Source organism: Phalangium opilio, unplaced genomic scaffold (genome assembly GCF_054372755.1).
Source record: "Phalangium opilio isolate 3A_F unplaced genomic scaffold, DU_Popi_V2 ptg000105l_1, whole genome shotgun sequence".
Classification (NCBI taxonomy): domain Eukaryota; kingdom Metazoa; phylum Arthropoda; class Arachnida; order Opiliones; family Phalangiidae; genus Phalangium; species Phalangium opilio.
In genome coordinates this window covers 3,773,952-3,791,271 of record NW_028324207.1, presented here as the reverse complement: position 1 = coordinate 3,791,271, position 17,320 = coordinate 3,773,952, and the positions used below count along the sequence as shown (strand labels likewise).

Sequence of the window (17,320 nt, the reverse complement as noted above, 5' to 3'; positions counted from 1 at the left end):
ACGTACTTATTTCAATGATAGCTTTAGTAGTTCCACTATTTTTTTGTGGTCTCGGTTAACAGAAGCAGTCGTGGCCGAGTGGTTAAGGCGACAGACTCGAAATCTGTTGGGATATTCCCGCGCAGGTTCGAATCCTGCCGATTGCGATTGAGCAAAGATTTTTTATTTCAATAATACCTTTAGCAGTTTCACATATTTTTGAGTGGTCTCAGTTAACAGCAGCAGTCGTGGCCGAGTGGTTAAGGCGACAGACTCGAAATCTGTTGGGAAATTTCCGCGCAGGTTCGAATCCTGCCGACTGCGTTCGAACTCACGTACTTATTTCAATGAAAGCTTTAGTAGTTCCACAATTTTTTAGTGGTCTCGGTTAACAGAAGCAGTCGTGGCCGAGTGGTTAAAGCGACAGTCTCGAAATCTGTTGGGATATTTCCGCGCAGGTTCGAATCCTGCCGACTGCGTTCGAATTCACGTACTTATTTCAATGATAGCTTTAGTAGTTCCACAATTTTTTAGTGGTCTCGGTTAACAGAAGCAGTAGTGGCCGAGTGGTTAAGGCGACAGACTTGAAATCTTTTGGGATACTCCCGCGCAGGTTCGAATCCTGCCGACTGCGTTCGAATACACATACTTATTCCAATGATAGCTTTAGTAGTTCCACAATTTTTTGAGTGGACTCGCTTAACAGAAGCAGTCGGGGCCGAGTGGTTAAGGCGACAGACTAGAAATCTGTTGGGATATTCCCGCGCAGGTTCGAATCCTGCCGACTGCGATTGAGCAAAGATTTTTTATTTCAATAATACCTTTGGTGGTTTTACAGATTTCTGAGTAGTCTCGGTTAATCGAAGCAGTCGTGGACGAGTGGTTAAGGCGACAGACTCGAAATCTGTAGCGATATTCCCGCGCAGGTTCGAATCCTGCCGACTGCGTTCGAACTAACATACTTATTCCAATGATAGCTTTAGTAGTTCCACAATTTTTGAGTCTTCTCCGTTAACAGAAGCAGTCGTGGCCGAGTGGTTAAGGCGACAGACTCGAAATCTGTTGGGATATTCCCGCGCAGGTTCGAATCCTGCCGATTGCGATTGAGCAAAGATTTTTTATTTCAATAATACCTTTAGCAGTTTCACAGATTTTTGAGTGGTCTCAGTTAACAGCAGCAGTCGTGGCCGAGTGGTTAAGGCGACAGACTCGAAATCTGTTGGGATATTTCCGCGCAGGTTCGTATCCTGCCGACTACGTTCGAACTCACGTACTTATTTCAATGATAGCTTTGGTAGTTCCACAATTTTTTAGTGGTCTCGGTTAACAGAAGCAGTCGTGGCCGAGTGGTTAAGGCGACAGACTCGAAATCTGTTGGGATATTTCCGCGCAGGTTCGAAAACTGCCGACTGCGTTCGAATTCACGTACTTATTTCAATGATAGCTTTAGTAGTTCCACAATTTTTTTGTGGTCTCGGTTAACAGAAGCAGTCGTGGCCGAGTGGTTAAGGCGACAGACTCGAAATCTGTTGGGATATTCCCGCGCAGGTTCGAATCCTGCCGATTGCGATTGAGCAAAGATTTTTTATTTCAATAATACCTTTAGCAGTTTCACATATTTTTGAGTGGTCTCAGTTAACAGCAGCAGTCGTGGCCGAGTGGTTAAGGCGACAGACTCGAAATCTGTTGGGAAATTTCCGCGCAGGTTCGAATCCTGCCGACTGCGTTCGAACTCACGTACTTATTTCAATGAAAGCTTTAGTAGTTCCACAATTTTTTAGTGGTCTCGGTTAACAGAAGCAGTCGTGGCCGAGTGGTTAAGGCGACAGACTCGAAATCTGTTGGGATATTTCCGCGCAGGTTCGAATCCTGCCGACCGCGTTCGAATTCACGTACTTATTTCAATGATAGCTTTAGTAGTTCCACAATTTTTTAGTGGTCTCGGTTAACAGAAGCAGTAGTGGCCGAGTGGTTAAGGCGACAGACTTGAAATCTTTTGGGATACTCCCGCGCAGGTTCGAATCCTGCCGACTGCGTTCGAACACACATACTTATTCCAATGATAGCTTTAGTAGTTCCACAATTTTTGAGTGGACTCGCTTAACAGAAGCAGTCGGGGCCGAGTGGTTAAGGCGACAGACTAGAAATCTGTTGGGATACTCCCGCGCAGGTTCGAATCCTGCCGACTGCGACTGAGCAAAGATTTTTTATTTCAATAATACCTTTGGTGGTTTCACAGATTTCTGAGTAGTCTCGGTTAATCGAAGCAGTCGTAGACGAGTGCTTAAGGCGACAGACTCGAAATCTGTTGGGATATTCCCTCGCAGGTTCGATTCCTGCCGACTGCGTTCGAACTCACATACTTATTCCAATGATAGCTTTAGTAGTTCCACGCTTTTTGAGTGGTCTCCGTTAACAGAAGCAGTCGTGGCCGAGTGGTTAAGGCGACAGACTCGAAATCTGTTGGGATATTCCCGCGCAGGTTCGAATCCTGCCGATTGCGATTGAGCAAAGATTTTTTATTTCAATAATACCTTTAGCAGTTTCACATATTTTTGAGTGGTCTCAGTTAACAGCAGCAGTCGTGGCCGAGTGGTTAAGGCGACAGACTCGAAATCTGTTGGGAAATTTCCGCGCAGGTTCGAATCCTGCCGACTGCGTTCGAATTCACGTACATATTTCAATGATAGCTTTAGTAGTTCCACAATTTTTTAGTGGTCTTGGTTAACAGAAGCAGTCGTGGCCGAGTGGTTAAGGCGACAGACTCGAAATCTGTTGGGATATTTCCGCGCAGGTTCGAATCCTGCCGACTGCGTTCGAATTCACGTACTTATTTCAATGATAGCTTTAGTAGTTCCACAATTTTTTAGTGGTCTCGGTTAACAGAAGCAGTAGTGGCCGAGTAGTTAAGGCGACAGACTTGAAATCTGTTGAGATACTCGCGCGCAGGTTCGAATCCTGCCGACTGCGTTCGAACACACATACTTATTCCAATGATAGCTTTAGTAGTTCCACAATTTTTTGAGTGGACTCGCTTAACAGAAGCAGTCGGGGCCGAGTGGTTAAGGCGACAGACTAGAAATCTGTTGGGATATTCCCGCGCAGGTTCGAATCCTGCCGACTGCGATTGAGCAAAGATTTTTTATTTCAATAATACCTTTGGTGGTTTTACAGATTTCTGAGTAGTCTCGGTTCATCGAAGCAGTCGTGGACGAGTGCTTAAGGCGACAGACTCGAAATCTGTAGCGATATTCCCGCGCAGGTTCGAATCCTGCCGATTGCGATTGAGCAAAGGTTTTTTATTTCAATAATACCTTTAGCAGTTTCACAGATTTTTGAGTGGTCTCAGTTAACAGCAGCAGTCGTGGCCGAGTGGTTAAGGCGACAGACTCGAAATCTGTTGGGATATTTCCGCGCAGGTTCGTATCCTGCCGACTGCGTTCGAACTCACGTACTTATTTCAATGATAGCATTAGTAGTTCCAAAATTTTTTAGTGGTCTCGGTTAACAGAAGCAGTCGTGGCCGAGTGGTTAAGGCGACAGACTCGAAATCTGTTTGGATATTTCCGCGCAGGTTCGAATCCTGCCGACTGCGTTCGAATTCACGTACTTATTTCAATGATAGCTTTAGTAGTTCCACATTTTTTTTGTGGTCTCGGTTAACAGAAGCAGACGTGGCCGAGTGGTTAAGGCGACAGACTTGAAATCTGTTGGGATACTCCCGCGCAGGTTCGAATCCTGCCGACTGCGTTCGAACACACATACTTATTCCAATGATAGATTCAGTAGTTCCACAATTTTTTTGAGTGGACTCGCTTAACAGAAGCAGTCGTGGCCGAGTGGTTAAGGCGACAGACTAGAAATCTGTTGGGATATTCCCGCGCAGGTTCGAATCCTGCCGACTGCGATTGAGCAAAGATTTTTTATTTCAATAATACCTTTGGTGGTTTTACAGATTTCTGAGTAGTCTCAGTTAATCGAAGCAGTCGTGGACGAGTGGTTAAGGCGACAGACTCGAAATCTGTAGCGATATTCCCGCGCAGGTTCGAATCCTGCCGACTGCGTTCGAACTAACATACTTATTCCAATGATAGCTTTAGTAGTTCCACACTTTTTGAGTGGTCTCCGTTAACAGAAGCAGTCGTGGCCGAGTGGTTAAGGCGACAGACTCGAAATCTGTTGGGATATTCCCGCGCAGGTTCGAATCCTGCCGATTGCGATTGAGCAAAGATTTTTTATTTCAATAATACCTTTAGCAGTTTCACAGATTTTTGAGTGGTCTCAGTTAACAGCAGCAGTCGTGGCCGAGTGGTTAAGGCGACAGTCTCGAAATCTGTTGGGATATTTCCGCGCAGGTTCGTATCCTGCCGACTGCGTTCGAACTCACACACTTATTCCAATGATAGCTTTAGTAGTTCCACAATTTTTTAGTGGTCTCGGTTAACAGAAGCAGTCGTGGCCGAGTGGTTAAGGCGACAGACTTGAAATCTGTTGGGATATTCCCGCGCAGGTTCGAATCCTGCCGACTGCGTTCGAACAAACATTCTTATTCCAATAATAGCTTTAGTAGTTCCACACTTTTTTGAGTGGTCTCGGTCAACAGAAGCAGTCGTGGCCGAGTGGTTAAGGCGACAGACTAGAAATCTGTTGGGATATTCCCGCGCAGGTTCGAATCCTGCCGACTGCGACTGAGCAAAGATTTTTTATTTCAATAATACCTTTGGTGGTTTCACAGATTTCTGAGTAGTCTCGGTTAACAGCAGCAGTCGTGGCCGAGTGGTTAAGGCGACAGACTCGAAATCTGTTGGGAAATTTCCGCGCAGGTTCGAATCCTGCCGACTGCGTTCGAACTCACGTACTTATTTCAATGATAGCTTTAGTAGTTCCACAATTTTTTAGTGGTCTTGGTTAACAGAAGCAGTCGTGGCCGAGTGCTTAAGGCGACAGACTCGAAATCTGTTGGGATATTCCCTCGCAGGTTCGATTCCTGCCGACTGCGTTCGAACTAACATACTTATTCCAATGATAGCTTTAGTAGTTCCACACTTTTTGAGTGGTCTCCGTTAACGGAAGCAGTCGTGGCCGAGTGGTTAAGGCGACAGACTCGAAATCTGTTGGGATATTCCCGCGCAGGTTCGAATCCTGCCGATTGCGATTGAGCAAAGATTTTTTATTTCAATAATACCTTTAGCAGTTTCACATATTTTTGAGTGGTCTCAGTTAACAGCAGCAGTCGTGGCCGAGTGGTTAAGGCGACAGACTCGAAATCTGTTGGGAAATTTCCGCGCAGGTTCGAATCCTGCCGACTGCGTTCGAACTCACGTGCTTATTTCAATGATAGCTTTAGTAGTTCCACAATTTTTTAGTGGTCTTGGTTAACAGAAGCAGTCGTGGCCGAGTGGTTAAGGCGACAGACTCGAAATCTGTTGGGATATTTCCGCGCAGGTTCGAATCCTGCCGACTGCGTTCGAATTCACGTACTTATTTCAATGATAGCTTTAGTAGTTCCACAATTTTTTAGTGGTCTCGGTTAACAGAAGCAGTAGTGGCCGAGTGGTTAAGGCGACAGACTTGAAATCTGTTGAGATACTCCCGCGCAGGTTCGAATCCTGCCGACTGCGTTCGAACACACATACTTATTCCAATGATAGCTTTAGTAGTTCCACAATTTTTTGAGTGGACTCGCTTAACAGAAGCAGTCGGGGCCGAGTGGTTAAGGCGACAGACTAGAAATCTGTTGGGATATTCCCGCGCAGGTTCGAATCCTGCCGACTGCGATTGAGCAAAGATTGTTTATTTCAATAATACCTTTGGTGGTTTTACAGATTTCTGAGTAGTCTCGGTTAATCGAAGCAGTCGTGGACGAGTGGTTAAGGCGACAGATTCGAAATCTGTAGCGATATTCCCGCGCAGGTTCGAATCCTGCCGACTGCGTTCGAACAAACATTCTTATTCCAATAATAGCTTTAGTAGTTCCACACTTTTTTTAGTGGTCTCGGTCAACAGAAGCAGTCGTGGCCGAGTGGTTAAGGCGACAGACTAGAAATCTGTTGGGATATTCCCGCGCAGGTTCGAATCCTGCCGACTGCGACTGAGCAAAGATTTTTTATTTCAATAATACCTTTGGTGGTTTCACAGATTTCTGAGTAGTCTCGGTTAACAGCAGCAGTCGTGGCCGAGTGGTTAAGGCGACAGACTCGAAATCTGTTGGGAAATTTCCGCGCAGGTTCGATTCCTGCCGACTGCGTTCGAACTAACATACTTATTCCAATGATAGCTTTAGTAGTTCCACACTTTTTGAGTGGTCTCCGTTAACGGAAGCAGTCGTGGCCGAGTGGTTAAGGCGACAGACTCGAAATCTGTTGGGATATTCCCGCGCAGGTTCGAATCCTGCCGATTGCGATTGAGCAAAGATTTTTTATTTCAATAATACCTTTAGCAGTTTCACATATTTTTGAGTGGTCTCAGTTAACAGCAGCAGTCGTGGCCGAGTGGTTAAGGCGACAGACTCGAAATCTGTTGGGAAATTTCCGCGCAGGTTCGAATCCTGCCGACTGCGTTCGAACTCACGTGCTTATTTCAATGATAGCTTTAGTAGTTCCACAATTTTTTAGTGGTCTTGGTTAACAGAAGCAGTCGTGGCCGAGTGGTTAAGGCGACAGACTCGAAATCTGTTGGGATATTTCCGCGCAGGTTCGAATCCTGCCGACTGCGTTCGAATTCACGTACTTATTTCAATGATAGCTTTAGTAGTTCCACAATTTTTTAGTGGTCTCGGTTAACAGAAGCAGTAGTGGCCGAGTGGTTAAGGCGACAGACTTGAAATCTGTTGAGATACTCCCGCGCAGGTTCGAATCCTGCCGACTGCGTTCGAACACACATACTTATTCCAATGATAGCTTTAGTAGTTCCACAATTTTTTGAGTGGACTCGCTTAACAGAAGCAGTCGGGGCCGAGTGGTTAAGGCGACAGACTAGAAATCTGTTGGGATATTCCCGCGCAGGTTCGAATCCTGCCGACTGCGATTGAGCAAAGATTGTTTATTTCAATAATACCTTTGGTGGTTTTACAGATTTCTGAGTAGTCTCGGTTAATCGAAGCAGTCGTGGACGAGTGGTTAAGGCGACAGATTCGAAATCTGTAGCGATATTCCCGCGCAGGTTCGAATCCTGCCGACTGCGTTCGAACAAACATTCTTATTCCAATAATAGCTTTAGTAGTTCCACACTTTTTTTAGTGGTCTCGGTCAACAGAAGCAGTCGTGGCCGAGTGGTTAAGGCGACAGACTAGAAATCTGTTGGGATATTCCCGCGCAGGTTCGAATCCTGCCGACTGCGACTGAGCAAAGATTTTTTATTTCAATAATACCTTTGGTGGTTTCACAGATTTCTGAGTAGTCTCGGTTAACAGCAGCAGTCGTGGCCGAGTGGTTAAGGCGACAGACTCGAAATCTGTTGGGAAATTTCCGCGCAGGTTCGAATCCTGCCGACTGCGTTCGAACTCACGTACTTATTTCAATGATAGCTTTAGTAGTTCCACAATTTTTTAGTGGTCTTGGTTAACAGAAGCAGTCGTGGCCGAGTGCTTAAGGCGACAGACTCGAAATCTGTTGGGATATTCCCTCGCAGGTTCGATTCCTGCCGACTGCGTTCGAACTAACATACTTATTTCAATGATAGCTTTAGTAGTTCCACACTTTTTGAGTGGTCTCCGTTAACGGAAGCAGTCGTGGCCGAGTGGTTAAGGCGACAGACTCGAAATCTGTTGAGATACTCCCGCGCAGGTTCGAATCCTGCCGACTGCGTTCGAACACACATACTTATTCCAATGATAGCTTTAGTAGTTCCACAATTTTTTGAGTGGACTCGCTTAACAGAAGCAGTCGGGGCCGAGTGGTTAAGGCGACAGACTAGAAATCTGTTGGGATATTCCCGCGCAGGTTCGAATCCTGCCGACTGCGATTGAGCAAAGATTGTTTATTTCAATAATACCTTTGGTGGTTTTACAGATTTCTGAGTAGTCTCGGTTAATCGAAGCAGTCGTGGACGAGTGGTTAAGGCGACAGATTCGAAATCTGTAGCGATATTCCCGCGCAGGTTCGAATCCTGCCGACTGCGTTCGAACAAACATTCTTATTCCAATAATAGCTTTAGTAGTTGCACACTTTTTTTAGTGGTCTCGGTCAACAGAAGCAGTCGTGGCCGAGTGGTTAAGGCGACAGACTAGAAATCTGTTGGGATATTCCCGCGCAGGTTCGAATCCTGCCGACTGCGATTGAGCAAAGATTTTTTATTTCAATAATACCTTTGGTGGTTTCACAGATTTCTGAGTAGTCTCGGTTAATCGAAGCAGTCGTGGACGAGTGGTTAAGGCGACAGACTCGAAATCTGTAGCGATATTCCCGCGCAGGTTCGAATCCTGCCGACTGCGTTCGAACTAACATACTTATTCCAATGATAGCTTTAGTAGTTCCACACTTTTTGAGTGGTCTCCGTTAACAGAAGCAGTCGTGGCCGAGTGGTTAAGGCGACAGACTCGAAATCTGTTGGGATATTCCCGCGCAGGTTCGAATCCTGCCGATTGCGATTGAGCAAAGATTTTTTATTTCAATAATACCTTTAGCAGTTTCACAGATTTTTGAGTGGTCTCAGTTAACTGCAGCAGTCGTGGCCGAGTGGTTAAGGCGACAGACTCGAAATCTGTTGGGATATTCCCGCGCAGGTTCGAATCCTGCCGATTGCGATTGAGCAAAGATTTTTTATTTCAATAATACCTTTAGCAGTTTCACAGATTTTTGAGTGGTCTCAGTTAACAGCAGCAGTCGTGGCCGAGTAGTTAAGGCGACAGACTCGAAATCTGTTGGGATATTTCCGCGCAGGTTCGAATCCTGCCGACTGCGTTCGAACTCACGTACTTATTTCAATGATAGCTTTAGTAGTTCCACCATTATTTAGTGGTCTCGGTTAACAGAAGCAGTCGTGGCCGAGTTGTTAAGGCGACAGACTTGAAATCTGTTGGGATACTCCCGCGCAGGTTCGAATCCTGCCAACTGCGTTCGAACACACATACTTATTCCAATGATAGCTTTAGTAGTTCCACAATTTTTTGAGTGGTCTCGCTTAACAGAAGCAGTCGTGGCCGAGTGGTTAAGGCGACAGACTAGAAATCTGTTGGGATATTCCCGCGCAGGTTCGAATCCTGCCGACTGCGTTCGAACAAACATTCTTATTCCAATAATAGCTTTAGTAGTTCCACACTTTTTTGAGTGGTCTCGGTTAACAGAAGCAGTCGTGGCCGAGTTGTCAAGGCGACAGACTAGAAATCTGTAGGGATATTCCCGCGTAGGTTCGAATCCTGCCGACTGCGTTCGAACACACATACTTATTCCAATGATAGCTTTAGTAGTTCCACATTTTTTTGAGTGGACTCGCTTAACAGAAGCAGTCGTGGCCGAGTGGTTAAGGCGACAGACTAGAAATCTGTTGGGATATTCCCGCGCAGGTTCGAATCCTGCCGACTGCGTTCGAACAAACATTCTTATTCCAATAATAGCTTTAGTAGTTCCACACTTTTTTGAGTGGTCTCGGTTAACAGAAGCAGTCGTGGCCGAGTTGTCAAGGCGACAGACTAGAAATCTGTAGGGATATTCCCGCGCAGGTTCGATTCCTGCCGACTGCGTTCGAACACACATACTTATTCCAATGATAGCTTTAGTAGTTCCACAATTTTTTGAGTGGACTCGCTTAACAGAAGCAGTCGTGGCCGAGTGGTTAAGGCGACAGACTAGAAATCTGTTGGGATATTCCCGCGCAGGTTCGAATCCTGCCGACTGCGTTCGAACAAACATTCTTATTCCAATAATAGCTTTAGTAGTTCCACACTTTTTTGAGTGGTCTCGGTTAACAGAAGCAGTCGTGGCCGAGTTGTCAAGGCGACAGACTAGAAATCTGTAGGGATATTCCCGCGCAGGTTCGAATCCTGCCGAGTGCGTTCAAACACACATACTTATTCCAATGATAGCTTTAGTAGTTCCACAATTTTTTGAGTGTACTCCGTTAACAGAAGCAGTCGTGGCGAAGTGGTTAAGGCGACAGACTCGAAATCTGTTGGGATATTTCCGCGCAGGTTCGAATCCTGCCGATTGCGATTGAGCAAAGATTTTTTATTTCAATAATACCTTTAGCAGTTTCACAGATTTTTGAGTGGTCTCAGTTAACAGCAGCAGTCGTGGCCGAGTGGTTAAGGCGACAGACTCGAAATCTGTTGGGATATTTCCGCGCAGGTTCGAATCCTGCCGACTGCGTTCGAACTCACGTACTTATTTCAATGATAGCTTTAGTAGTTCCACATTTTTTTATTAGTCTCGGTTAACAGAAGCAGTCGTGGCCGTGTGGTTAAGGCGACAGACTTGAAATCTGTTGGGATACTCCCGCGCAGGTTCGAATCCCGCCGACTGCGTTCGAACACACATACTTATTCCAATGATAGCTTTAGTAGTTCCACAATTTTTTGAGTGGACTCGCTTAACATAAGCAGTCGTGGCCGAGTGGTTAAGGCGACAGACTAGAAATCTGTTGGGATATTCCCGCGCAGGTTCGAATCCTGCCGACTGCGATTGAGCAAAGATTTTTTATTTCAATAATACCTTTGGTGGTTTCACAGATTTCTGAGTAGTCTCGGTTAATCGAAGCAGTCGTGGACGAGTGGTTAAGGCGAAAGACTCGAAATCTGTAGCGATATTCCCGCGCAGGTTCGAATCCTGCCGACTGCGTTCGAACTAACATACTTATTCCAATGATAGCTTTAGTAGTTCCACACTTTTTGAGTGGTCTCCGTTAACAGAAGCAGTCGTGGCCGAGTGGTTAAGGCGACAGACTCGAAATCTGTTGGGATATTCCCGCGCAGGTTCGAATCCTGCCGATTGCGATTGAGCAAAGATTTTTTATTTCAATAATACCTTTAGCAGTTTCACAGATTTTTGAGTGGTCTCAGTTAACAGCAGCAGTCGTGGCCGAGTGGTTAAGGCGACAGACTCGAAATCTGTTGGGATATTTCCGCGCAGGTTCGAATCCTGCCGACTGCGTTCGAACTCACGTACTTATTTCAATGATAGCTTTTGTAGTTCCACAATTATTTAGTGGTCTCGGTTAACAGAAGCAGTCGTGGCCGAGTTGTTAAGGCGACAGACTTGAAAACTGTTGGGATACTCCCGCGCAGGTTCGAATCCTGCCGACTGCGTTCGAACACGCATTCTTATTCCAATGATAGCTTTAGTAGTTCCACAATTTTTTGAGTGGACTCGCTTAACAGAAGCAGTCGTGGCCGAGTGGTTAAGGCCACAGACTTGAAATCTGTTGGGATACTCCCGCGCAGGTTCGAATCCTGCCGACTGCGTTCGAACACACATACTTATTCCAATGATAGCTTTAGTAGTTCTACAATATTTTGAGTGGACTCGCTTAACAGAAGCAGTCGTGGCCGAGTGGTTAAGGTGACAGACTAGAAATCTGTTGGGATATTCCCGCGCAGGTTCGAATCCTGCCGACTGCGATTGAGCAAAGATTTTTTATTTCAATAATACCTTTGGTGGTTTCACAGATTTCTGAGTAGTCTCGGTTAATCGAAGCAGTCGTGGACGAGTGGTTAAGTCGACAGACTCGAAATCTGTAGCGATATTCCCGCGCAGGTTCGAATCCTGCCGACTGCGTTCGAACTAACATACTTATTCCAATGATAGCTTTAGTAGTTCCACACTTTTTGAGTGGTCTCCGTTAACAGAAGCAGTCGTGGCCGAGTGGTTAAGGCGACAGACTCGAAATCTGTTGGGATATTCCCGCGCAGGTTCGAATCCTGCCGATTGCGATTGAGCAAAGATTTTTTATTTCAATAATACCTTTAGCAGTTTCACAGATTTTTGAGTGGTCTCAGTTAACAGCAGCAGTCGTGGCCGAGTGGTTAAGGCGACAGACTCGAAATCTGTTGGGATATTCCCGCGCAGGTTCGAATCCTGCCGATTGCGATTGAGCAAAGATTTTTTATTTCAATAATACCTTTAGCAGTTTCACAGATTTTTGAGTGGTCTCAGTTAACAGCAGCAGTCGTGGCCGAGTAGTTAAGGCGACAGACTTGAAATCTGTTGGGATATTTCCGCGCAGGTTCGAATCCTGCCGACTGCGTTCGAACTCACGTACTTATTTCAATGATAGCTTTAGTAGTTCCACCATTATTTAGTGGTCTCGGTTAACAGAAGCAGTCGTGGCCGAGTTGTTAAGGCGACAGACTTGAAATCTGTTGGGATACTCCCGCGCAGGTTCGAATCCTGCCGACTGCGTTCGAACACACATACTTATTCCAATGATAGCTTTAGTAGTTCCACAATTTTTTGAGTGGTCTCGCTTAACAGAAGCAGTCGTGGCCGAGTGGTTAAGGCGACAGACTAGAAATCTGTTGGGATATTCCCGCGCAGGTTCGAATCCTGCCGACTGCGTTCGAACAAACATTCTTATTCCAATAATAGCTTTAGTAGTTCCACACTTTTTTGAGTGGTCTCGGTTAACAGAAGCAGTCGTGGCCGAGTTGTCAAGGCGACAGACTAGAAATCTGTAGGGATATTCCCGCGTAGGTTCGAATCCTGCCGACTGCGTTCGAACACACATACTTATTTCAATAATACCTTTAGCAGTTTCACAGATTTTTGAGTGGTCTCAGTTAACAGCAGCAGTCGTGGCCGAGTGGTTAAGGCGACAGACTCGAAATCTGTTGGGATATTTCCGCGCAGGTTCGAATCCTGCCGACTGCGTTCGAACTCACGTACTTATTTCAATGATAGCTTTAGTAGTTCCACATTTTTTTATTAGTCTCGGTTAACAGAAGCAGTCGTGGCCGTGTGGTTAAGGCGACAGACTTGAAATCTGTTGGGATACTCCCGCGCAGGTTCGAATCCCGCCGACTGCGTTCGAACACACATACTTATTCCAATGATAGCTTTAGTAGTTCCACAATTTTTTGAGTGGACTCGCTTAACATAAGCAGTCGTGGCCGAGTGGTTAAGGCGACAGACTAGAAATCTGTTGGGATATTCCCGCGCAGGTTCGAATCCTGCCGACTGCGATTGAGCAAAGATTTTTTATTTCAATAATACCTTTGGTGGTTTCACAGATTTCTGAGTAGTCTCGGTTAATCGAAGCAGTCGTGGACGAGTGGTTAAGGCGAAAGACTCGAAATCTGTAGCGATATTCCCGCGCAGGTTCGAATCCTGCCGACTGCGTTCGAACTAACATACTTATTCCAATGATAGCTTTAGTAGTTCCACACTTTTTGAGTGGTCTCCGTTAACAGAAGCAGTCGTGGCCGAGTGGTTAAGGCGACAGACTCGAAATCTGTTGGGATATTCCCGCGCAGGTTCGAATCCTGCCGATTGCGATTGAGCAAAGATTTTTTATTTCAATAATACCTTTAGCAGTTTCACAGATTTTTGAGTGGTCTCAGTTAACAGCAGCAGTCGTGGCCGAGTGGTTAAGGCGACAGACTCGAAATCTGTTGGGATATTTCCGCGCAGGTTCGAATCCTGCCGACTGCGTTCGAACTCACGTACTTATTTCAATGATAGCTTTTGTAGTTCCACAATTATTTAGTGGTCTCGGTTAACAGAAGCAGTCGTGGCCGAGTTGTTAAGGCGACAGACTTGAAAACTGTTGGGATACTCCCGCGCAGGTTCGAATCCTGCCGACTGCGTTCGAACACGCATTCTTATTCCAATGATAGCTTTAGTAGTTCCACAATTTTTTGAGTGGACTCGCTTAACAGAAGCAGTCGTGGCCGAGTGGTTAAGGCCACAGACTTGAAATCTGTTGGGATACTCCCGCGCAGGTTCGAATCCTGCCGACTGCGTTCGAACACACATACTTATTCCAATGATAGCTTTAGTAGTTCTACAATATTTTGAGTGGACTCGCTTAACAGAAGCAGTCGTGGCCGAGTGGTTAAGGTGACAGACTAGAAATCTGTTGGGATATTCCCGCGCAGGTTCGAATCCTGCCGACTGCGATTGAGCAAAGATTTTTTATTTCAATAATACCTTTGGTGGTTTCACAGATTTCTGAGTAGTCTCGGTTAATCGAAGCAGTCGTGGACGAGTGGTTAAGTCGACAGACTCGAAATCTGTAGCGATATTCCCGCGCAGGTTCGAATCCTGCCGACTGCGTTCGAACTAACATACTTATTCCAATGATAGCTTTAGTAGTTCCACACTTTTTGAGTGGTCTCCGTTAACAGAAGCAGTCGTGGCCGAGTGGTTAAGGCGACAGACTCGAAATCTGTTGGGATATTCCCGCGCAGGTTCGAATCCTGCCGATTGCGATTGAGCAAAGATTTTTTATTTCAATAATACCTTTAGCAGTTTCACAGATTTTTGAGTGGTCTCAGTTAACAGCAGCAGTCGTGGCCGAGTGGTTAAGGCGACAGACTCGAAATCTGTTGGGATATTCCCGCGCAGGTTCGAATCCTGCCGATTGCGATTGAGCAAAGATTTTTTATTTCAATAATACCTTTAGCAGTTTCACAGATTTTTGAGTGGTCTCAGTTAACAGCAGCAGTCGTGGCCGAGTAGTTAAGGCGACAGACTTGAAATCTGTTGGGATATTTCCGCGCAGGTTCGAATCCTGCCGACTGCGTTCGAACTCACGTACTTATTTCAATGATAGCTTTAGTAGTTCCACCATTATTTAGTGGTCTCGGTTAACAGAAGCAGTCGTGGCCGAGTTGTTAAGGCGACAGACTTGAAATCTGTTGGGATACTCCCGCGCAGGTTCGAATCCTGCCGACTGCGTTCGAACACACATACTTATTCCAATGATAGCTTTAGTAGTTCCACAATTTTTTGAGTGGTCTCGCTTAACAGAAGCAGTCGTGGCCGAGTGGTTAAGGCGACAGACTAGAAATCTGTTGGGATATTCCCGCGCAGGTTCGAATCCTGCCGACTGCGTTCGAACAAACATTCTTATTCCAATAATAGCTTTAGTAGTTCCACACTTTTTTGAGTGGTCTCGGTTAACAGAAGCAGTCGTGGCCGAGTTGTCAAGGCGACAGACTAGAAATCTGTAGGGATATTCCCGCGTAGGTTCGAATCCTGCCGACTGCGTTCGAACACACATACTTATTTCAATAATACCTTTAGCAGTTTCACAGATTTTTGAGTGGTCTCAGTTAACAGCAGCAGTCGTGGCCGAGTGGTTAAGGCGACAGACTCGAAATCTGTTGGGATATTTCCGCGCAGGTTCGAATCCTGCCGACTGCGTTCGAACTCACGTACTTATTTCAATGATAGCTTTAGTAGTTCCACATTTTTTTATTAGTCTCGGTTAACAGAAGCAGTCGTGGCCGTGTGGTTAAGGCGACAGACTTGAAATCTGTTGGGATACTCCCGCGCAGGTTCGAATCCCGCCGACTGCGTTCGAACACACATACTTATTCCAATGATAGCTTTAGTAGTTCCACAATTTTTTGAGTGGACTCGCTTAACATAAGCAGTCGTGGCCGAGTGGTTAAGGCGACAGACTAGAAATCTGTTGGGATATTCCCGCGCAGGTTCGAATCCTGCCGACTGCGATTGAGCAAAGATTTTTTATTTCAATAATACCTTTGGTGGTTTCACAGATTTCTGAGTAGTCTCGGTTAATCGAAGCAGTCGTGGACGAGTGGTTAAGGCGAAAGACTCGAAATCTGTAGCGATATTCCCGCGCAGGTTCGAATCCTGCCGACTGCGTTCGAACTAACATACTTATTCCAATGATAGCTTTAGTAGTTCCACACTTTTTGAGTGGTCTCCGTTAACAGAAGCAGTCGTGGCCGAGTGGTTAAGGCGACAGACTCGAAATCTGTTGGGATATTCCCGCGCAGGTTCGAATCCTGCCGATTGCGATTGAGCAAAGATTTTTTATTTCAATAATACCTTTAGCAGTTTCACAGATTTTTGAGTGGTCTCAGTTAACAGCAGCAGTCGTGGCCGAGTGGTTAAGGCGACAGACTCGAAATCTGTTGGGATATTTCCGCGCAGGTTCGAATCCTGCCGACTGCGTTCGAACTCACGTACTTATTTCAATGATAGCTTTTGTAGTTCCACAATTATTTAGTGGTCTCGGTTAACAGAAGCAGTCGTGGCCGAGTTGTTAAGGCGACAGACTTGAAAACTGTTGGGATACTCCCGCGCAGGTTCGAATCCTGCCGACTGCGTTCGAACACGCATTCTTATTCCAATGATAGCTTTAGTAGTTCCACAATTTTTTGAGTGGACTCGCTTAACAGAAGCAGTCGTGGCCGAGTGGTTAAGGCCACAGACTTGAAATCTGTTGGGATACTCCCGCGCAGGTTCGAATCCTGCCGACTGCGTTCGAACACACATACTTATTCCAATGATAGCTTTAGTAGTTCTACAATATTTTGAGTGGACTCGCTTAACAGAAGCAGTCGTGGCCGAGTGGTTAAGGTGACAGACTAGAAATCTGTTGGGATATTCCCGCGCAGGTTCGAATCCTGCCGACTGCGATTGAGCAAAGATTTTTTATTTCAATAATACCTTTGGTGGTTTCACAGATTTCTGAGTAGTCTCGGTTAATCGAAGCAGTCGTGGACGAGTGGTTAAGTCGACAGACTCGAAATCTGTAGCGATATTCCCGCGCAGGTTCGAATCCTGCCGACTGCGTTCGAACTAACATACTTATTCCAATGATAGCTTTAGTAGTTCCACACTTTTTGAGTGGTCTCCGTTAACAGAAGCAGTCGTGGCCGAGTGGTTAAGGCGACAGACTCGAAATCTGTTGGGATATTCCCGCGCAGGTTCGAATCCTGCCGATTGCGATTGAGCAAAGATTTTTTATTTCAATAATACCTTTAGCAGTTTCACAGATTTTTGAGTGGTCTCAGTTAACAGCAGCAGTCGTGGCCGAGTGGTTAAGGCGACAGACTCGAAATCTGTTGGGATATTCCCGCGCAGGTTCGAATCCTGCCGATTGCGATTGAGCAAAGATTTTTTATTTCAATAATACCTTTAGCAGTTTCACAGATTTTTGAGTGGTCTCAGTTAACAGCAGCAGTCGTGGCCGAGTAGTTAAGGCGACAGACTTGAAATCTGTTGGGATATTTCCGCGCAGGTTCGAATCCTGCCGACTGCGTTCGAACTCACGTACTTATTTCAATGATAGCTTTAGTAGTTCCACCATTATTTAGTGGTCTCGGTTAACAGAAGCAGTCGTGGCCGAGTTGTTAAGGCGACAGACTTGAAATCTGTTGGGATACTCCCGCGCAGGTTCGAATCCTGCCGACTGCGTTCGAACACACATACTT

The 17,320-nt window shown here is 45.8% G+C and overlaps 110 non-coding genes across 110 annotated transcripts; all 110 read left to right on the top strand.

Annotated features, from left to right (window-relative positions):
• The first annotated feature begins 64 nt into the window (after nucleotides 1-64).
• TRNAS-CGA (transfer RNA serine (anticodon CGA)) lies at nucleotides 65-146 on the top strand. The gene has a single exon. It is a non-coding gene; the product is annotated as a tRNA-Ser (tRNA).
• Nucleotides 147-221: 75 nt separating this feature from the next.
• On the top strand, nucleotides 222-303 carry TRNAS-CGA (transfer RNA serine (anticodon CGA)). The gene has a single exon. It is a non-coding gene; the product is annotated as a tRNA-Ser (tRNA).
• Nucleotides 304-376: 73 nt separating this feature from the next.
• TRNAS-CGA (transfer RNA serine (anticodon CGA)) lies at nucleotides 377-458 on the top strand. The gene has a single exon. It is a non-coding gene; the product is annotated as a tRNA-Ser (tRNA).
• Nucleotides 459-531: 73 nt separating this feature from the next.
• TRNAS-UGA (transfer RNA serine (anticodon UGA)) lies at nucleotides 532-613 on the top strand. Its single transcript has one exon. It is a non-coding gene; the product is annotated as a tRNA-Ser (tRNA).
• Nucleotides 614-687: 74 nt separating this feature from the next.
• TRNAS-AGA (transfer RNA serine (anticodon AGA)) lies at nucleotides 688-769 on the top strand. Its single transcript has one exon. It is a non-coding gene; the product is annotated as a tRNA-Ser (tRNA).
• Nucleotides 770-844: 75 nt separating this feature from the next.
• TRNAS-CGA (transfer RNA serine (anticodon CGA)) lies at nucleotides 845-926 on the top strand. The gene has a single exon. It is a non-coding gene; the product is annotated as a tRNA-Ser (tRNA).
• A 73-nt stretch (nucleotides 927-999) lies between these two features.
• Nucleotides 1,000-1,081, top strand: TRNAS-CGA (transfer RNA serine (anticodon CGA)). The gene has a single exon. It is a non-coding gene; the product is annotated as a tRNA-Ser (tRNA).
• A 75-nt stretch (nucleotides 1,082-1,156) lies between these two features.
• TRNAS-CGA (transfer RNA serine (anticodon CGA)) lies at nucleotides 1,157-1,238 on the top strand. The gene has a single exon. It is a non-coding gene; the product is annotated as a tRNA-Ser (tRNA).
• A 73-nt stretch (nucleotides 1,239-1,311) lies between these two features.
• Nucleotides 1,312-1,393, top strand: TRNAS-CGA (transfer RNA serine (anticodon CGA)). The gene has a single exon. It is a non-coding gene; the product is annotated as a tRNA-Ser (tRNA).
• A 73-nt stretch (nucleotides 1,394-1,466) lies between these two features.
• Nucleotides 1,467-1,548, top strand: TRNAS-CGA (transfer RNA serine (anticodon CGA)). The gene has a single exon. It is a non-coding gene; the product is annotated as a tRNA-Ser (tRNA).
• A 75-nt stretch (nucleotides 1,549-1,623) lies between these two features.
• On the top strand, nucleotides 1,624-1,705 carry TRNAS-CGA (transfer RNA serine (anticodon CGA)). Its single transcript has one exon. It is a non-coding gene; the product is annotated as a tRNA-Ser (tRNA).
• Nucleotides 1,706-1,778: 73 nt separating this feature from the next.
• TRNAS-CGA (transfer RNA serine (anticodon CGA)) lies at nucleotides 1,779-1,860 on the top strand. The gene has a single exon. It is a non-coding gene; the product is annotated as a tRNA-Ser (tRNA).
• Nucleotides 1,861-1,933: 73 nt separating this feature from the next.
• TRNAS-UGA (transfer RNA serine (anticodon UGA)) lies at nucleotides 1,934-2,015 on the top strand. Its single transcript has one exon. It is a non-coding gene; the product is annotated as a tRNA-Ser (tRNA).
• A 73-nt stretch (nucleotides 2,016-2,088) lies between these two features.
• On the top strand, nucleotides 2,089-2,170 carry TRNAS-AGA (transfer RNA serine (anticodon AGA)). Its single transcript has one exon. It is a non-coding gene; the product is annotated as a tRNA-Ser (tRNA).
• A 75-nt stretch (nucleotides 2,171-2,245) lies between these two features.
• TRNAS-CGA (transfer RNA serine (anticodon CGA)) lies at nucleotides 2,246-2,327 on the top strand. The gene has a single exon. It is a non-coding gene; the product is annotated as a tRNA-Ser (tRNA).
• Nucleotides 2,328-2,400: 73 nt separating this feature from the next.
• On the top strand, nucleotides 2,401-2,482 carry TRNAS-CGA (transfer RNA serine (anticodon CGA)). Its single transcript has one exon. It is a non-coding gene; the product is annotated as a tRNA-Ser (tRNA).
• Nucleotides 2,483-2,557: 75 nt separating this feature from the next.
• TRNAS-CGA (transfer RNA serine (anticodon CGA)) lies at nucleotides 2,558-2,639 on the top strand. Its single transcript has one exon. It is a non-coding gene; the product is annotated as a tRNA-Ser (tRNA).
• A 73-nt stretch (nucleotides 2,640-2,712) lies between these two features.
• Nucleotides 2,713-2,794, top strand: TRNAS-CGA (transfer RNA serine (anticodon CGA)). The gene has a single exon. It is a non-coding gene; the product is annotated as a tRNA-Ser (tRNA).
• A 73-nt stretch (nucleotides 2,795-2,867) lies between these two features.
• On the top strand, nucleotides 2,868-2,949 carry TRNAS-UGA (transfer RNA serine (anticodon UGA)). Its single transcript has one exon. It is a non-coding gene; the product is annotated as a tRNA-Ser (tRNA).
• Nucleotides 2,950-3,023: 74 nt separating this feature from the next.
• TRNAS-AGA (transfer RNA serine (anticodon AGA)) lies at nucleotides 3,024-3,105 on the top strand. Its single transcript has one exon. It is a non-coding gene; the product is annotated as a tRNA-Ser (tRNA).
• A 232-nt stretch (nucleotides 3,106-3,337) lies between these two features.
• On the top strand, nucleotides 3,338-3,419 carry TRNAS-CGA (transfer RNA serine (anticodon CGA)). The gene has a single exon. It is a non-coding gene; the product is annotated as a tRNA-Ser (tRNA).
• Nucleotides 3,420-3,492: 73 nt separating this feature from the next.
• Nucleotides 3,493-3,574, top strand: TRNAS-CGA (transfer RNA serine (anticodon CGA)). Its single transcript has one exon. It is a non-coding gene; the product is annotated as a tRNA-Ser (tRNA).
• A 73-nt stretch (nucleotides 3,575-3,647) lies between these two features.
• TRNAS-UGA (transfer RNA serine (anticodon UGA)) lies at nucleotides 3,648-3,729 on the top strand. The gene has a single exon. It is a non-coding gene; the product is annotated as a tRNA-Ser (tRNA).
• Nucleotides 3,730-3,804: 75 nt separating this feature from the next.
• TRNAS-AGA (transfer RNA serine (anticodon AGA)) lies at nucleotides 3,805-3,886 on the top strand. The gene has a single exon. It is a non-coding gene; the product is annotated as a tRNA-Ser (tRNA).
• Nucleotides 3,887-3,961: 75 nt separating this feature from the next.
• TRNAS-CGA (transfer RNA serine (anticodon CGA)) lies at nucleotides 3,962-4,043 on the top strand. Its single transcript has one exon. It is a non-coding gene; the product is annotated as a tRNA-Ser (tRNA).
• Nucleotides 4,044-4,116: 73 nt separating this feature from the next.
• On the top strand, nucleotides 4,117-4,198 carry TRNAS-CGA (transfer RNA serine (anticodon CGA)). The gene has a single exon. It is a non-coding gene; the product is annotated as a tRNA-Ser (tRNA).
• Nucleotides 4,199-4,273: 75 nt separating this feature from the next.
• Nucleotides 4,274-4,355, top strand: TRNAS-CGA (transfer RNA serine (anticodon CGA)). Its single transcript has one exon. It is a non-coding gene; the product is annotated as a tRNA-Ser (tRNA).
• A 73-nt stretch (nucleotides 4,356-4,428) lies between these two features.
• TRNAS-UGA (transfer RNA serine (anticodon UGA)) lies at nucleotides 4,429-4,510 on the top strand. Its single transcript has one exon. It is a non-coding gene; the product is annotated as a tRNA-Ser (tRNA).
• A 74-nt stretch (nucleotides 4,511-4,584) lies between these two features.
• TRNAS-AGA (transfer RNA serine (anticodon AGA)) lies at nucleotides 4,585-4,666 on the top strand. The gene has a single exon. It is a non-coding gene; the product is annotated as a tRNA-Ser (tRNA).
• A 75-nt stretch (nucleotides 4,667-4,741) lies between these two features.
• TRNAS-CGA (transfer RNA serine (anticodon CGA)) lies at nucleotides 4,742-4,823 on the top strand. The gene has a single exon. It is a non-coding gene; the product is annotated as a tRNA-Ser (tRNA).
• A 73-nt stretch (nucleotides 4,824-4,896) lies between these two features.
• TRNAS-CGA (transfer RNA serine (anticodon CGA)) lies at nucleotides 4,897-4,978 on the top strand. Its single transcript has one exon. It is a non-coding gene; the product is annotated as a tRNA-Ser (tRNA).
• Nucleotides 4,979-5,051: 73 nt separating this feature from the next.
• On the top strand, nucleotides 5,052-5,133 carry TRNAS-CGA (transfer RNA serine (anticodon CGA)). The gene has a single exon. It is a non-coding gene; the product is annotated as a tRNA-Ser (tRNA).
• A 75-nt stretch (nucleotides 5,134-5,208) lies between these two features.
• On the top strand, nucleotides 5,209-5,290 carry TRNAS-CGA (transfer RNA serine (anticodon CGA)). The gene has a single exon. It is a non-coding gene; the product is annotated as a tRNA-Ser (tRNA).
• A 73-nt stretch (nucleotides 5,291-5,363) lies between these two features.
• On the top strand, nucleotides 5,364-5,445 carry TRNAS-CGA (transfer RNA serine (anticodon CGA)). The gene has a single exon. It is a non-coding gene; the product is annotated as a tRNA-Ser (tRNA).
• A 73-nt stretch (nucleotides 5,446-5,518) lies between these two features.
• TRNAS-UGA (transfer RNA serine (anticodon UGA)) lies at nucleotides 5,519-5,600 on the top strand. The gene has a single exon. It is a non-coding gene; the product is annotated as a tRNA-Ser (tRNA).
• Nucleotides 5,601-5,674: 74 nt separating this feature from the next.
• TRNAS-AGA (transfer RNA serine (anticodon AGA)) lies at nucleotides 5,675-5,756 on the top strand. The gene has a single exon. It is a non-coding gene; the product is annotated as a tRNA-Ser (tRNA).
• A 75-nt stretch (nucleotides 5,757-5,831) lies between these two features.
• On the top strand, nucleotides 5,832-5,913 carry TRNAS-CGA (transfer RNA serine (anticodon CGA)). The gene has a single exon. It is a non-coding gene; the product is annotated as a tRNA-Ser (tRNA).
• A 74-nt stretch (nucleotides 5,914-5,987) lies between these two features.
• Nucleotides 5,988-6,069, top strand: TRNAS-AGA (transfer RNA serine (anticodon AGA)). The gene has a single exon. It is a non-coding gene; the product is annotated as a tRNA-Ser (tRNA).
• A 75-nt stretch (nucleotides 6,070-6,144) lies between these two features.
• TRNAS-CGA (transfer RNA serine (anticodon CGA)) lies at nucleotides 6,145-6,226 on the top strand. Its single transcript has one exon. It is a non-coding gene; the product is annotated as a tRNA-Ser (tRNA).
• Nucleotides 6,227-6,299: 73 nt separating this feature from the next.
• TRNAS-CGA (transfer RNA serine (anticodon CGA)) lies at nucleotides 6,300-6,381 on the top strand. Its single transcript has one exon. It is a non-coding gene; the product is annotated as a tRNA-Ser (tRNA).
• A 75-nt stretch (nucleotides 6,382-6,456) lies between these two features.
• TRNAS-CGA (transfer RNA serine (anticodon CGA)) lies at nucleotides 6,457-6,538 on the top strand. The gene has a single exon. It is a non-coding gene; the product is annotated as a tRNA-Ser (tRNA).
• A 73-nt stretch (nucleotides 6,539-6,611) lies between these two features.
• On the top strand, nucleotides 6,612-6,693 carry TRNAS-CGA (transfer RNA serine (anticodon CGA)). Its single transcript has one exon. It is a non-coding gene; the product is annotated as a tRNA-Ser (tRNA).
• Nucleotides 6,694-6,766: 73 nt separating this feature from the next.
• Nucleotides 6,767-6,848, top strand: TRNAS-UGA (transfer RNA serine (anticodon UGA)). The gene has a single exon. It is a non-coding gene; the product is annotated as a tRNA-Ser (tRNA).
• A 74-nt stretch (nucleotides 6,849-6,922) lies between these two features.
• On the top strand, nucleotides 6,923-7,004 carry TRNAS-AGA (transfer RNA serine (anticodon AGA)). The gene has a single exon. It is a non-coding gene; the product is annotated as a tRNA-Ser (tRNA).
• A 75-nt stretch (nucleotides 7,005-7,079) lies between these two features.
• Nucleotides 7,080-7,161, top strand: TRNAS-CGA (transfer RNA serine (anticodon CGA)). The gene has a single exon. It is a non-coding gene; the product is annotated as a tRNA-Ser (tRNA).
• A 74-nt stretch (nucleotides 7,162-7,235) lies between these two features.
• On the top strand, nucleotides 7,236-7,317 carry TRNAS-AGA (transfer RNA serine (anticodon AGA)). Its single transcript has one exon. It is a non-coding gene; the product is annotated as a tRNA-Ser (tRNA).
• Nucleotides 7,318-7,392: 75 nt separating this feature from the next.
• TRNAS-CGA (transfer RNA serine (anticodon CGA)) lies at nucleotides 7,393-7,474 on the top strand. The gene has a single exon. It is a non-coding gene; the product is annotated as a tRNA-Ser (tRNA).
• Nucleotides 7,475-7,547: 73 nt separating this feature from the next.
• TRNAS-CGA (transfer RNA serine (anticodon CGA)) lies at nucleotides 7,548-7,629 on the top strand. Its single transcript has one exon. It is a non-coding gene; the product is annotated as a tRNA-Ser (tRNA).
• A 73-nt stretch (nucleotides 7,630-7,702) lies between these two features.
• Nucleotides 7,703-7,784, top strand: TRNAS-CGA (transfer RNA serine (anticodon CGA)). Its single transcript has one exon. It is a non-coding gene; the product is annotated as a tRNA-Ser (tRNA).
• A 74-nt stretch (nucleotides 7,785-7,858) lies between these two features.
• Nucleotides 7,859-7,940, top strand: TRNAS-AGA (transfer RNA serine (anticodon AGA)). The gene has a single exon. It is a non-coding gene; the product is annotated as a tRNA-Ser (tRNA).
• A 75-nt stretch (nucleotides 7,941-8,015) lies between these two features.
• Nucleotides 8,016-8,097, top strand: TRNAS-CGA (transfer RNA serine (anticodon CGA)). Its single transcript has one exon. It is a non-coding gene; the product is annotated as a tRNA-Ser (tRNA).
• A 74-nt stretch (nucleotides 8,098-8,171) lies between these two features.
• TRNAS-AGA (transfer RNA serine (anticodon AGA)) lies at nucleotides 8,172-8,253 on the top strand. Its single transcript has one exon. It is a non-coding gene; the product is annotated as a tRNA-Ser (tRNA).
• Nucleotides 8,254-8,328: 75 nt separating this feature from the next.
• Nucleotides 8,329-8,410, top strand: TRNAS-CGA (transfer RNA serine (anticodon CGA)). Its single transcript has one exon. It is a non-coding gene; the product is annotated as a tRNA-Ser (tRNA).
• Nucleotides 8,411-8,483: 73 nt separating this feature from the next.
• Nucleotides 8,484-8,565, top strand: TRNAS-CGA (transfer RNA serine (anticodon CGA)). The gene has a single exon. It is a non-coding gene; the product is annotated as a tRNA-Ser (tRNA).
• Nucleotides 8,566-8,640: 75 nt separating this feature from the next.
• Nucleotides 8,641-8,722, top strand: TRNAS-CGA (transfer RNA serine (anticodon CGA)). Its single transcript has one exon. It is a non-coding gene; the product is annotated as a tRNA-Ser (tRNA).
• Nucleotides 8,723-8,797: 75 nt separating this feature from the next.
• On the top strand, nucleotides 8,798-8,879 carry TRNAS-CGA (transfer RNA serine (anticodon CGA)). The gene has a single exon. It is a non-coding gene; the product is annotated as a tRNA-Ser (tRNA).
• A 73-nt stretch (nucleotides 8,880-8,952) lies between these two features.
• On the top strand, nucleotides 8,953-9,034 carry TRNAS-UGA (transfer RNA serine (anticodon UGA)). The gene has a single exon. It is a non-coding gene; the product is annotated as a tRNA-Ser (tRNA).
• Nucleotides 9,035-9,108: 74 nt separating this feature from the next.
• Nucleotides 9,109-9,190, top strand: TRNAS-AGA (transfer RNA serine (anticodon AGA)). Its single transcript has one exon. It is a non-coding gene; the product is annotated as a tRNA-Ser (tRNA).
• Nucleotides 9,191-9,264: 74 nt separating this feature from the next.
• Nucleotides 9,265-9,346, top strand: TRNAS-AGA (transfer RNA serine (anticodon AGA)). Its single transcript has one exon. It is a non-coding gene; the product is annotated as a tRNA-Ser (tRNA).
• Nucleotides 9,347-9,420: 74 nt separating this feature from the next.
• Nucleotides 9,421-9,502, top strand: TRNAS-AGA (transfer RNA serine (anticodon AGA)). Its single transcript has one exon. It is a non-coding gene; the product is annotated as a tRNA-Ser (tRNA).
• A 74-nt stretch (nucleotides 9,503-9,576) lies between these two features.
• On the top strand, nucleotides 9,577-9,658 carry TRNAS-AGA (transfer RNA serine (anticodon AGA)). The gene has a single exon. It is a non-coding gene; the product is annotated as a tRNA-Ser (tRNA).
• Nucleotides 9,659-9,732: 74 nt separating this feature from the next.
• Nucleotides 9,733-9,814, top strand: TRNAS-AGA (transfer RNA serine (anticodon AGA)). The gene has a single exon. It is a non-coding gene; the product is annotated as a tRNA-Ser (tRNA).
• Nucleotides 9,815-9,888: 74 nt separating this feature from the next.
• On the top strand, nucleotides 9,889-9,970 carry TRNAS-AGA (transfer RNA serine (anticodon AGA)). Its single transcript has one exon. It is a non-coding gene; the product is annotated as a tRNA-Ser (tRNA).
• A 74-nt stretch (nucleotides 9,971-10,044) lies between these two features.
• TRNAS-CGA (transfer RNA serine (anticodon CGA)) lies at nucleotides 10,045-10,126 on the top strand. Its single transcript has one exon. It is a non-coding gene; the product is annotated as a tRNA-Ser (tRNA).
• A 75-nt stretch (nucleotides 10,127-10,201) lies between these two features.
• Nucleotides 10,202-10,283, top strand: TRNAS-CGA (transfer RNA serine (anticodon CGA)). The gene has a single exon. It is a non-coding gene; the product is annotated as a tRNA-Ser (tRNA).
• A 73-nt stretch (nucleotides 10,284-10,356) lies between these two features.
• Nucleotides 10,357-10,438, top strand: TRNAS-UGA (transfer RNA serine (anticodon UGA)). Its single transcript has one exon. It is a non-coding gene; the product is annotated as a tRNA-Ser (tRNA).
• A 74-nt stretch (nucleotides 10,439-10,512) lies between these two features.
• Nucleotides 10,513-10,594, top strand: TRNAS-AGA (transfer RNA serine (anticodon AGA)). The gene has a single exon. It is a non-coding gene; the product is annotated as a tRNA-Ser (tRNA).
• Nucleotides 10,595-10,669: 75 nt separating this feature from the next.
• On the top strand, nucleotides 10,670-10,751 carry TRNAS-CGA (transfer RNA serine (anticodon CGA)). The gene has a single exon. It is a non-coding gene; the product is annotated as a tRNA-Ser (tRNA).
• A 73-nt stretch (nucleotides 10,752-10,824) lies between these two features.
• TRNAS-CGA (transfer RNA serine (anticodon CGA)) lies at nucleotides 10,825-10,906 on the top strand. Its single transcript has one exon. It is a non-coding gene; the product is annotated as a tRNA-Ser (tRNA).
• Nucleotides 10,907-10,981: 75 nt separating this feature from the next.
• Nucleotides 10,982-11,063, top strand: TRNAS-CGA (transfer RNA serine (anticodon CGA)). Its single transcript has one exon. It is a non-coding gene; the product is annotated as a tRNA-Ser (tRNA).
• Nucleotides 11,064-11,136: 73 nt separating this feature from the next.
• Nucleotides 11,137-11,218, top strand: TRNAS-UGA (transfer RNA serine (anticodon UGA)). Its single transcript has one exon. It is a non-coding gene; the product is annotated as a tRNA-Ser (tRNA).
• Nucleotides 11,219-11,292: 74 nt separating this feature from the next.
• TRNAS-UGA (transfer RNA serine (anticodon UGA)) lies at nucleotides 11,293-11,374 on the top strand. Its single transcript has one exon. It is a non-coding gene; the product is annotated as a tRNA-Ser (tRNA).
• Nucleotides 11,375-11,448: 74 nt separating this feature from the next.
• On the top strand, nucleotides 11,449-11,530 carry TRNAS-AGA (transfer RNA serine (anticodon AGA)). The gene has a single exon. It is a non-coding gene; the product is annotated as a tRNA-Ser (tRNA).
• Nucleotides 11,531-11,605: 75 nt separating this feature from the next.
• On the top strand, nucleotides 11,606-11,687 carry TRNAS-CGA (transfer RNA serine (anticodon CGA)). The gene has a single exon. It is a non-coding gene; the product is annotated as a tRNA-Ser (tRNA).
• Nucleotides 11,688-11,760: 73 nt separating this feature from the next.
• TRNAS-CGA (transfer RNA serine (anticodon CGA)) lies at nucleotides 11,761-11,842 on the top strand. The gene has a single exon. It is a non-coding gene; the product is annotated as a tRNA-Ser (tRNA).
• Nucleotides 11,843-11,917: 75 nt separating this feature from the next.
• Nucleotides 11,918-11,999, top strand: TRNAS-CGA (transfer RNA serine (anticodon CGA)). The gene has a single exon. It is a non-coding gene; the product is annotated as a tRNA-Ser (tRNA).
• A 75-nt stretch (nucleotides 12,000-12,074) lies between these two features.
• TRNAS-UGA (transfer RNA serine (anticodon UGA)) lies at nucleotides 12,075-12,156 on the top strand. The gene has a single exon. It is a non-coding gene; the product is annotated as a tRNA-Ser (tRNA).
• A 73-nt stretch (nucleotides 12,157-12,229) lies between these two features.
• On the top strand, nucleotides 12,230-12,311 carry TRNAS-UGA (transfer RNA serine (anticodon UGA)). Its single transcript has one exon. It is a non-coding gene; the product is annotated as a tRNA-Ser (tRNA).
• A 74-nt stretch (nucleotides 12,312-12,385) lies between these two features.
• On the top strand, nucleotides 12,386-12,467 carry TRNAS-AGA (transfer RNA serine (anticodon AGA)). Its single transcript has one exon. It is a non-coding gene; the product is annotated as a tRNA-Ser (tRNA).
• Nucleotides 12,468-12,541: 74 nt separating this feature from the next.
• TRNAS-AGA (transfer RNA serine (anticodon AGA)) lies at nucleotides 12,542-12,623 on the top strand. Its single transcript has one exon. It is a non-coding gene; the product is annotated as a tRNA-Ser (tRNA).
• Nucleotides 12,624-12,697: 74 nt separating this feature from the next.
• TRNAS-CGA (transfer RNA serine (anticodon CGA)) lies at nucleotides 12,698-12,779 on the top strand. Its single transcript has one exon. It is a non-coding gene; the product is annotated as a tRNA-Ser (tRNA).
• A 73-nt stretch (nucleotides 12,780-12,852) lies between these two features.
• Nucleotides 12,853-12,934, top strand: TRNAS-UGA (transfer RNA serine (anticodon UGA)). The gene has a single exon. It is a non-coding gene; the product is annotated as a tRNA-Ser (tRNA).
• Nucleotides 12,935-13,008: 74 nt separating this feature from the next.
• Nucleotides 13,009-13,090, top strand: TRNAS-AGA (transfer RNA serine (anticodon AGA)). The gene has a single exon. It is a non-coding gene; the product is annotated as a tRNA-Ser (tRNA).
• Nucleotides 13,091-13,165: 75 nt separating this feature from the next.
• TRNAS-CGA (transfer RNA serine (anticodon CGA)) lies at nucleotides 13,166-13,247 on the top strand. Its single transcript has one exon. It is a non-coding gene; the product is annotated as a tRNA-Ser (tRNA).
• Nucleotides 13,248-13,320: 73 nt separating this feature from the next.
• TRNAS-CGA (transfer RNA serine (anticodon CGA)) lies at nucleotides 13,321-13,402 on the top strand. Its single transcript has one exon. It is a non-coding gene; the product is annotated as a tRNA-Ser (tRNA).
• A 75-nt stretch (nucleotides 13,403-13,477) lies between these two features.
• Nucleotides 13,478-13,559, top strand: TRNAS-CGA (transfer RNA serine (anticodon CGA)). Its single transcript has one exon. It is a non-coding gene; the product is annotated as a tRNA-Ser (tRNA).
• Nucleotides 13,560-13,632: 73 nt separating this feature from the next.
• Nucleotides 13,633-13,714, top strand: TRNAS-UGA (transfer RNA serine (anticodon UGA)). Its single transcript has one exon. It is a non-coding gene; the product is annotated as a tRNA-Ser (tRNA).
• Nucleotides 13,715-13,788: 74 nt separating this feature from the next.
• Nucleotides 13,789-13,870, top strand: TRNAS-UGA (transfer RNA serine (anticodon UGA)). The gene has a single exon. It is a non-coding gene; the product is annotated as a tRNA-Ser (tRNA).
• Nucleotides 13,871-13,944: 74 nt separating this feature from the next.
• TRNAS-AGA (transfer RNA serine (anticodon AGA)) lies at nucleotides 13,945-14,026 on the top strand. The gene has a single exon. It is a non-coding gene; the product is annotated as a tRNA-Ser (tRNA).
• A 75-nt stretch (nucleotides 14,027-14,101) lies between these two features.
• TRNAS-CGA (transfer RNA serine (anticodon CGA)) lies at nucleotides 14,102-14,183 on the top strand. The gene has a single exon. It is a non-coding gene; the product is annotated as a tRNA-Ser (tRNA).
• A 73-nt stretch (nucleotides 14,184-14,256) lies between these two features.
• TRNAS-CGA (transfer RNA serine (anticodon CGA)) lies at nucleotides 14,257-14,338 on the top strand. Its single transcript has one exon. It is a non-coding gene; the product is annotated as a tRNA-Ser (tRNA).
• A 75-nt stretch (nucleotides 14,339-14,413) lies between these two features.
• TRNAS-CGA (transfer RNA serine (anticodon CGA)) lies at nucleotides 14,414-14,495 on the top strand. The gene has a single exon. It is a non-coding gene; the product is annotated as a tRNA-Ser (tRNA).
• A 75-nt stretch (nucleotides 14,496-14,570) lies between these two features.
• TRNAS-UGA (transfer RNA serine (anticodon UGA)) lies at nucleotides 14,571-14,652 on the top strand. Its single transcript has one exon. It is a non-coding gene; the product is annotated as a tRNA-Ser (tRNA).
• Nucleotides 14,653-14,725: 73 nt separating this feature from the next.
• TRNAS-UGA (transfer RNA serine (anticodon UGA)) lies at nucleotides 14,726-14,807 on the top strand. The gene has a single exon. It is a non-coding gene; the product is annotated as a tRNA-Ser (tRNA).
• A 74-nt stretch (nucleotides 14,808-14,881) lies between these two features.
• On the top strand, nucleotides 14,882-14,963 carry TRNAS-AGA (transfer RNA serine (anticodon AGA)). Its single transcript has one exon. It is a non-coding gene; the product is annotated as a tRNA-Ser (tRNA).
• Nucleotides 14,964-15,037: 74 nt separating this feature from the next.
• Nucleotides 15,038-15,119, top strand: TRNAS-AGA (transfer RNA serine (anticodon AGA)). The gene has a single exon. It is a non-coding gene; the product is annotated as a tRNA-Ser (tRNA).
• Nucleotides 15,120-15,193: 74 nt separating this feature from the next.
• On the top strand, nucleotides 15,194-15,275 carry TRNAS-CGA (transfer RNA serine (anticodon CGA)). Its single transcript has one exon. It is a non-coding gene; the product is annotated as a tRNA-Ser (tRNA).
• A 73-nt stretch (nucleotides 15,276-15,348) lies between these two features.
• Nucleotides 15,349-15,430, top strand: TRNAS-UGA (transfer RNA serine (anticodon UGA)). Its single transcript has one exon. It is a non-coding gene; the product is annotated as a tRNA-Ser (tRNA).
• A 74-nt stretch (nucleotides 15,431-15,504) lies between these two features.
• On the top strand, nucleotides 15,505-15,586 carry TRNAS-AGA (transfer RNA serine (anticodon AGA)). The gene has a single exon. It is a non-coding gene; the product is annotated as a tRNA-Ser (tRNA).
• A 75-nt stretch (nucleotides 15,587-15,661) lies between these two features.
• Nucleotides 15,662-15,743, top strand: TRNAS-CGA (transfer RNA serine (anticodon CGA)). Its single transcript has one exon. It is a non-coding gene; the product is annotated as a tRNA-Ser (tRNA).
• A 73-nt stretch (nucleotides 15,744-15,816) lies between these two features.
• Nucleotides 15,817-15,898, top strand: TRNAS-CGA (transfer RNA serine (anticodon CGA)). Its single transcript has one exon. It is a non-coding gene; the product is annotated as a tRNA-Ser (tRNA).
• Nucleotides 15,899-15,973: 75 nt separating this feature from the next.
• On the top strand, nucleotides 15,974-16,055 carry TRNAS-CGA (transfer RNA serine (anticodon CGA)). Its single transcript has one exon. It is a non-coding gene; the product is annotated as a tRNA-Ser (tRNA).
• Nucleotides 16,056-16,128: 73 nt separating this feature from the next.
• TRNAS-UGA (transfer RNA serine (anticodon UGA)) lies at nucleotides 16,129-16,210 on the top strand. The gene has a single exon. It is a non-coding gene; the product is annotated as a tRNA-Ser (tRNA).
• Nucleotides 16,211-16,284: 74 nt separating this feature from the next.
• TRNAS-UGA (transfer RNA serine (anticodon UGA)) lies at nucleotides 16,285-16,366 on the top strand. Its single transcript has one exon. It is a non-coding gene; the product is annotated as a tRNA-Ser (tRNA).
• Nucleotides 16,367-16,440: 74 nt separating this feature from the next.
• On the top strand, nucleotides 16,441-16,522 carry TRNAS-AGA (transfer RNA serine (anticodon AGA)). The gene has a single exon. It is a non-coding gene; the product is annotated as a tRNA-Ser (tRNA).
• Nucleotides 16,523-16,597: 75 nt separating this feature from the next.
• TRNAS-CGA (transfer RNA serine (anticodon CGA)) lies at nucleotides 16,598-16,679 on the top strand. The gene has a single exon. It is a non-coding gene; the product is annotated as a tRNA-Ser (tRNA).
• A 73-nt stretch (nucleotides 16,680-16,752) lies between these two features.
• On the top strand, nucleotides 16,753-16,834 carry TRNAS-CGA (transfer RNA serine (anticodon CGA)). Its single transcript has one exon. It is a non-coding gene; the product is annotated as a tRNA-Ser (tRNA).
• Nucleotides 16,835-16,909: 75 nt separating this feature from the next.
• Nucleotides 16,910-16,991, top strand: TRNAS-CGA (transfer RNA serine (anticodon CGA)). Its single transcript has one exon. It is a non-coding gene; the product is annotated as a tRNA-Ser (tRNA).
• Nucleotides 16,992-17,066: 75 nt separating this feature from the next.
• On the top strand, nucleotides 17,067-17,148 carry TRNAS-UGA (transfer RNA serine (anticodon UGA)). Its single transcript has one exon. It is a non-coding gene; the product is annotated as a tRNA-Ser (tRNA).
• Nucleotides 17,149-17,221: 73 nt separating this feature from the next.
• TRNAS-UGA (transfer RNA serine (anticodon UGA)) lies at nucleotides 17,222-17,303 on the top strand. Its single transcript has one exon. It is a non-coding gene; the product is annotated as a tRNA-Ser (tRNA).
• Nucleotides 17,304-17,320: the final 17 nt, after the last annotated feature.